At 38.3% G+C, this 7,868-nt stretch overlaps 1 pseudogene; it reads right to left on the bottom strand.

Annotated features, from left to right (window-relative positions):
- Nucleotides 1-3,063: 3,063 nt before the first annotated feature.
- Nucleotides 3,064-3,732, bottom strand: LOC109377303 (immunoglobulin kappa variable 1-39-like; annotated as a pseudogene).
- Between the last annotated feature and the right edge of the window lie 4,136 nt (nucleotides 3,733-7,868).

The following is a 7,868-nucleotide window of genomic DNA, read 5'->3' as shown; positions in this document are numbered from 1 at the left end:
GGTTGCTAGTTGGGAGTGGGGGGATGAAGGAGAAGGGGAAAGGACGAGACAATATAAATTGGTAACTACCATATGGCCTCAGGGATAGAAAAGACAGTCAGGGGAATGTAATCAATAATGTTGCAAAATATTTTAGGGGGCCAGAGGGACTCATGTCTAATTAAGGAGAGCACTTTGTAGATGGTGTAGAGGCCTGAATGCAGCACTGTATATCTAAAGCTGATGTTGAATAATATTGTATATCAAGTATAATTTTATATACATATAGTCACAGGATGTGGAGTATAGTGTGGGAATGGAGTCAATGAAATTGTAATAGATATATATGATATTGTGGGGGGCAGTTGATGGGAGGAGGGGGGTTGTCACTTTGTGAGGGGTGAAAAGCATAACTATTGCATTGTTTTGTACACCTGAAACTAATAATAATAGAAAGAATATTAATAACTATATAAAAAATTTAAAAAAAACACATTAATTTTTGTCCCGTGATTTGCCAAAAAAGCCAGAGTAACCACTGGTCAATATTTTAGAGACATTGCAACTTTTGATAAACAAATGCTAGAGAGATTTTAAAATATACCATTAAGTAAATCTGACCAACCTTCATATTTTTCCCTCCATGAAATTTTGATATACTTTCTCTAAGACTAGTCTGATGGTATCCTTATACAATATTTGAAGACAAGTGTTCTTGTTCATGAATTAATTTTCAGCCGTTCAGTCTATTCTGTGCTAGTTTACTAGTAGTTTCATTCGATTATTTTCTCTATAAATCACAAGACCTATGACCTATGTCAGGAATGTCTCAAGTAAATTTCACCACTAAATTTTAAAAAATTCAGACAAATAATATCTCATGCCTAGAACTCACAGCATTACTGGGAACATACAGATGATGGGACTTCTATAGGCTATAAGAATATATATTTTTTACAGTAAGAAAAATATCTCCTTTTATATCCCTTGGACTTCACTTAGAAAACATATTTTGAAGTGAGCACAGCAGTTGGTGGGTGATTTAGAAACAAAAAACATAAAGAAAATGCCTCAAGCCAAATAAGGTGCTATATCTGGTCCTGGACACCAGTTTTAATGGGGAGTAACTACAGCCATATTAACCTATTTACCTCGTAAAGTAATTACATTAGTCATAAAAAAAGTATATCCACATGTATCAAATATATACATATGCAGATATATACATTTATTTATGAAATTTGTATGTAATCATTTTACAGAAGTTTGTATGATGTACAAAATTATTATTACTGGGAGTAGTGCTATACATGCTTAATGTTAGATGTTCTAATGAATGATATAAATTTTATTCTTTTTATTCAAATATTGAAACATTTCTTTTATGTTTTGTGTCTCCTAATAAATAGATTTCCAAGTATTATTATGTGCCATAAGTTTTACTAAAATTGTCGATCTCTATGTACAGATGTACAAATATTGTATTACTCTGATTGTACACAATATCCATTTGTAAGGAGCCACTCATAACTTAGTGACTTATAATATTAAGAATTCATGTCTGTATTCATGAATGTTTATGTTATCAATGCTGAAGAATCCAGATAGTGCTCAGCAGTGTGGTTCTTCTACAGGTACATGAATTGGGTCTTTACTATGATTGTTCCTTTGGGGTGAAGACTGAAGGTATGAACCCAAGGAGCATCATTCTCAGGGCAAATTGCACGAAGAAACAAAATTCTCAAAATAAACTGCACAAGCAAGTTTATGTCCCACTGTTTGTAACACTATTAAATGTAATTTTGATTTATCCTTAGGTCTTTGTAATTCTTCAAGCTTCTGAAAAACATTACTCTATTTAATTTTTAACATATTTCATCATGCCACTTAAAAATAGGTATATTTTCAGTAATTAAAATATTAAAGTATGCCTATGTATTAATTAGAAAATACAGGAGAATGTGTTCTCAACATGTAGATTTAAATAGAATTTCTTAAATGGAAATGAGGGCAAAGTCCCATTTAATTGAAGTAAATGTCCTCTAACACAGAGCATCTTAAAACTTATACATACATGTGATGTCTTGTTAAAATGTAGGCCCTTAAAAGTAGGTAGAAAGTGAACCTGCTGTTTTGCATTTGTAATATCTCCCAGGGATGTCAGTGATGCACTGGCTGTGACAATAGGAAAATTTTGAACACGAGATATTTTCTCCTAGAAGAGAAAGAATGTTCCATCCACATTTACCATAATTTTTGATTTTTTTAATCAAAAAAGGATTTCATTCTTTGTCAAACTATTTCTATGTGTGTAAAATATTTCCCTCATTTTTCTATTTTGTCAAACATGTAATAAACATTTAGTGTTATGAATCCACGCTTGATGATGATGGTTGGAATGACATCCAAGTGTATTGTAACTGGCAAAATTCTGAGAGATATAAAAAGAATGACCATCCAGGCTGCTTGCTGTCAGTTCGCCATCATCACTGTCACTTGTGGAAGCACATTTCTCAGAACCCCTTTGCCCTCTGTGATTTCCCATAAAGTCGCTCAGTGAGGGGCCCTCCCTGACATTTGGAGTTGGAAGAGGAAGATTCAGTACTATCCATCAGTTCCTGCAGGCAGAGTGGGGGACTGGGGAATCACTGGTGAGCTGAGAGCATCAGCACCTCACTGCTGGGCTTCCCCCACAAGCCCTGGGGACCATGTTGTTAGACAGCCTCAGTCTCCAACAGTATATTTTCTCTTGTTTCTGGGGGAGCACCAGGGAATCACGCATTTCCACTATCTGCTTCCCTTGTTATTACATCCCTAGGCCTTTGAAATATTGTACTTTAGTAAATCTCCCTATATTAAGCATTTCCTGCTTGGAATACCCAGAGTGGCTTCTCTTTCACATTATGAACTCTGACTAATATCATAGCCCAGGCAGCTCATGTGTGATGATCTCTGTTATTTATGAAATCAGGAAACATGTTGCATGTGCCACTAAGACTGAGGAGTGAAAAAGAGAGTTAAGATGCAGAGGAGTTCTCACTGGCCACTTCTGCCAAACCCTCCAGTCACCATCAAACAGTGGGTGCATGTGAGAAATGCTCTCAGCCGATGGAGGCCCAAGAGGAGCAGCTGGGGAGGCCGACTCTCAGCTGTGTGCTTCGTGGTTTATGTTCAGGTTTATAACACTGTGAGTGGATAACTTTGACGCTGTTGACAGTAATAAGTTGCAAAATCTTCATGCTGCAGGTTGCTGATGGTGAGAGTGAAATCTGTCCCAGATCCTTGGCCACTGAACCTCGAAGGGACACCAGTGTGCAAATTGGATGCATCATAGATCAGGAGCTTAGGAGCTGCCCCTGGTTTCTGCTGATACCAGGCTAAGTTATTGCTAATGCTCTAACTGGCCCGGCAATTGATGGTGACTCTGTCTCCCACTGATGCAGACAGAGAGGATGGAGACTGCGTCATCTGGATATCACATCTGGCTCCTAAGAATGAAATCATGAAAATGAACATCCATACTCTTAATGATGTTACCATGCCTTATAACTACCCTGCAGTCTAAGTGGTACTGACCACACTAGCAGAGTAAATCCCCCAAGTGCTCCTTCCTTACCTGGGAGCCACAGCAGCAGGAGGCTGAGGAGCTGAGTGGGGACCCTCATGTCCATGCTCCGTCCTGCCTGGGACTGATTCCTGCACAGGGTGTGACCACACTATTAATGTGTCCAGGGCTGTGGGTTGCACCCCAGTCACATGCAAATAAGCAGGGGTTGGGGCAGGTTGGGCACAGCTGCAGGGCTGACTGGGCTCAATAACACAGCACAGTCAGTGTCTACCAGGTGCCCAGGCCCAACCAGGGCAGCACAAATTTGCCTGCAAGAAATGTGTTTCTCCTCGGCAGTCACAAGAATCATTCTACCGTCCTACGAGTACAGTGTTCTTGCTCTGTTCAAGTTTCAGGACATGCTTCTCTTGCTATTTCTTCCTCTAAAACATGGACTTTTGAGTATGACAGAACCCTAATACTTGCAAGAAATTTTGCCAACTCTTTGCATTGGTACCTGTGCACTGTATTTAGGACAGAATGTTTCCTTTTGGGGTGAATTTTAAACCTGTGGTATGGTTAATTAACATTATTGACAGCCAGAGATGCAATGAGGTGTAAGAGTAAACTTTAAAAAAAGTGAGTGTCATGATTTGTAGGAAGTGCCCATTGACTAAGTATCTGTCATTGCTAACCTGTCGTCTCTAGTTATGTGATCTTTCCTTTTCTAAGGCTCTGATACACCACTTGCATCTAGGCCAGCCACAGTCAGGGATTTTACTATTCCACAAAAATACAAAAAACAAAACACGTGTCAGCCACATTTCTCCCCTGCAGGTCTTTCCCATACCCATGCTACATGTTCCCTGTGCTCCTGGGGTTAGTAATTGTGCCTCGCTTCCTTCTGGACCCAAGCTATTCTCTTCAGAAGCTGAAGACTTCCCTACTAATGCTTAGGTTTAACCCTGACACTACTGTGTTCCCTAAACCCACAAATTCCTCTATCAGCAAAGCTCTTCCAGTTTTTAAGACAACATGGTTCTCAGTGGCTAGATGCAGAGCCTTGGGCCCAAGCAGGGTAAATACAAAATCACACTGGTTGGTTTAGAACTCACAAAGCATGGGAAAAGCATGCATGTGTGATAGAGGGAGAATCCTGAAAGGAACTAGATGGAGTGAGACAGGTGTCCTCACATGGTATTGGTAGCAATATTGGACCAGCAAATGTGTTAGGTTGGAACAAGAAGAGGACATTCACCTAGGCAGGGGCACTCAGTGTAGGTGTCACAGTGTAGGCAGAGTGTAGATGGCACCCATGCAAGAATGCAAAGTTTTCAGTGGCCTGACAAGGGTATCACAGCCAGAACAGGTTATGTGGGTGGATGTCTGGGGGAAGTTGTGTACAAGGGGAGTGTAGTTGGCTATAAAAACAGGAGATTGGTTTCATTCAGGAGGTTGATGATCATATAATTCAAAGTATTGAGGATAGTTAGAAACAAAATTCTCACTGTTATATAAAAGTGTTACAGAAAAGGAAAAGGAAATTCCTAGGATAAACTCATTTGGGACTGAAATTAGAGCTATCATGGTTATATATAGATTAGATATGAAAGTGTGTGTTTATATATAAATAAATAATGGATAGATCGATAAATAGATTTTCCCTTGCCTAGTACCAATGACACCCACATCCCCAGAAGCACCCCCAGTGCCCAGATCTTGGTTTGTAAATACTATTTCTCTTTAAAACTAAGCAATAGTTCTTGGAGAAATACCTCATTCCAGGTCTAGAATATAGAAAATACTATTTACCTCTGGGGTTTGAGCTAGAAATTAAGAAGTGCTCAAGAATGTTGAGGTGAAGAGAAGTCATTTGGAATGGAATGATCATTAGCCATTTGGGGAATTTTGAGAATCAAAATCGATTATGATGGTAACTCATTGAAGGAAACATGAACCCATGATTTTATAGTGACAGTTTGATGAGGAATAGGATTTTCATAAAGTATTAAACACTTTCCCCCCAAAAAATCTTATTATTTTAAAGGTAAAAGGGCCACATTGCAGCAGAGAAGTTCAACAGACACCACCTTGATCCAGGAATTGAAGTGGCATCATCAGTAATGGGACAAACTGGAATATGGGACCATTAATAGGATGCAGTGAGAAGAGCAGACAATCACTTTCAGATACTCCTGCAAAAGATGCAGTAGCTGAATCTGATTATGTGGGAAAATCTAACAAATCCAAATTGAGAGCATCCTAAAAATAACTGGTATTTATCTTTGAATTGATAAGATCAGTAAGTTCAAGGAAAGAATAGTAAACTTTCCAAGATGAAGGAGAGACTAAAGGTTTATAGACAAATAGAGGCAACATGCGAAACTGGACTGGATCCTTTTATTTTACAGGATAGTGGTGGGACATTTTTCAAAATTTGAAATAGGCCTGAGGACTAGATAATTTAATACATTAATGCTGATTTCGTTTTTTTCATGGTTGTATTGAGTTATATAGCAGAATGTCTTTTTTTGGAGGGAATGCATAGGAAAGTCTTAGAGGATAAGGCTGCAGGTCATCAACTTACTCTCAAATGATTAAGGAGTAGGGGGAAATTACTATGTGCTGTGCCTACAACATTTCTGTAAGTGTGAAGTTGTTTTGAAATTTTATGAAAGTACCAAAAGCATGTCTTGAGAGCATGTGGAAGGTATAAAAAAGCCTAGAAATCAAACTGGATCCTGAATTCCTGCAGTTTCTTCTAATATTTGAACATAACTCTCCAAATTAATGTTTCCAAATTTCTCCCACTCTTCTAACTTGGAATCCCTAAGAACTGAAATTATCTTTTCTGAAGCCCTACGAAGGAACCTGGATGATTTGAATATAAACATATAAAGTTCAAAGAAATCATCACAGAAGGTGATATAAGGGCAACTTTTGTGCCTGGTGTTGTGTGTTCCATGAATAAGGTTATCAGAACACTCAGTGCCTTCAGCAAAGATTTAAAATGTAAAGGATGCTAGGAGCCCAACATCAGGAAACCTTGGTGGGCTGCCCCCCAGCCTCAGAAATTGAGTTTTTTCTCCAACCATTTATCTTTGTTTTCTTTTTCTTTTCATAGAAGTTCCCCTAATTAAATGTCTAACTACTTGAAGTATCCAGGCAATATCCTCTACAATGAAGTCCCAACAAATAGTTCAGCTAGTGCTTAACGAACAAAAGAAGAACCAGATGAGACATGAACCTTCATATCATTCAAAGAAAAGAATATTTCTTCTTTCGTTGAACAAGAGGGGTAACTGACAAAGACCCTCTGCTGGACTAGGCCTGAACTTGGGCTTGCCTCTTTGTCCATGGAGAATCTAGTTTGAGCAAGAATGCTGCCACGTCAATGTGGTGAAATCCCCCATTCTTGGTATGTGACCCCTCTAGATATCCTATCACCCTGTCCTGGCTTCATCAAGAATTCTGCTGGTTGGTTTAAGAAAAATTCTCTTTAGCTTTGATGTTTCCTCTTAGTAACTTTCCATCTACTGAGCCCATCCTCCTCTTGAATATTAATCACCACTTCCTTTTTCACATCAGGGTTAAACCAAATCTCCATCCCTCACTGCAAGACCTCATTGCAATTGTCCCTACACCAATCATGATGCCCCTATCTTTTTTGAATAAAGATTGATTTACCATTCTGAAAAAAAATATAGTAGAGTGGTAAGCTTAAGGGAAAGCTTGATATAGTCTCTCATTTTTATCTCTAAAACCCAGTTTCTTTCTTCCTCTCCAGTCTGCCTGTCATATACTAGTCCATATTTAGGAAAACTTTAGATGCCAATAGCTCTTGGAATTATATGCTTCTTGTCATATAGGGGTCTATTCCTCACATCACATAAGGCATTTGAAATTCTCTGCATGTGATCAAGCTTAGGTAATGACTCTCCTTTGACAGATCACTGCAGATCATTGCAGTCAAGGAGATGGCCTCACTGAATGGCTAATCTGCTGTTTTGCCTTTCATTCCTGGATTTAGGTTGGATTTAGAATTCTCAAAACCAAATTGTCTGTCAAATAGTAATATTGCCATTTGAAATGGAAATGGAAAAAAAAGGTGTTCTGGAAGAGAGAACATAAATGTCTACTCTTCCATATGTAACAAAAGCTCTAGTTAAGCATGAGAAAGAAAAGATAAGTGAGAGCCTCAAGGAAGCATCACTCTAAATATGAGAGATAAAGGCAATTTCACTATTTAGCCCATAAAAATTTTATTTTTCAAAAAAAATCAGAGAAGGGTAAAGCAGAAAGTTATCTTCACTAAAAATAATTATTAGACATACTACAAGAT

This window comes from Hipposideros armiger, unplaced genomic scaffold, assembly GCF_001890085.2.
Source record: "Hipposideros armiger isolate ML-2016 unplaced genomic scaffold, ASM189008v1 scaffold_1360, whole genome shotgun sequence".
Lineage (NCBI taxonomy): Eukaryota > Metazoa > Chordata > Mammalia > Chiroptera > Hipposideridae > Hipposideros > Hipposideros armiger.
This window is presented reverse-complemented; position numbering and strand designations above follow the sequence as displayed.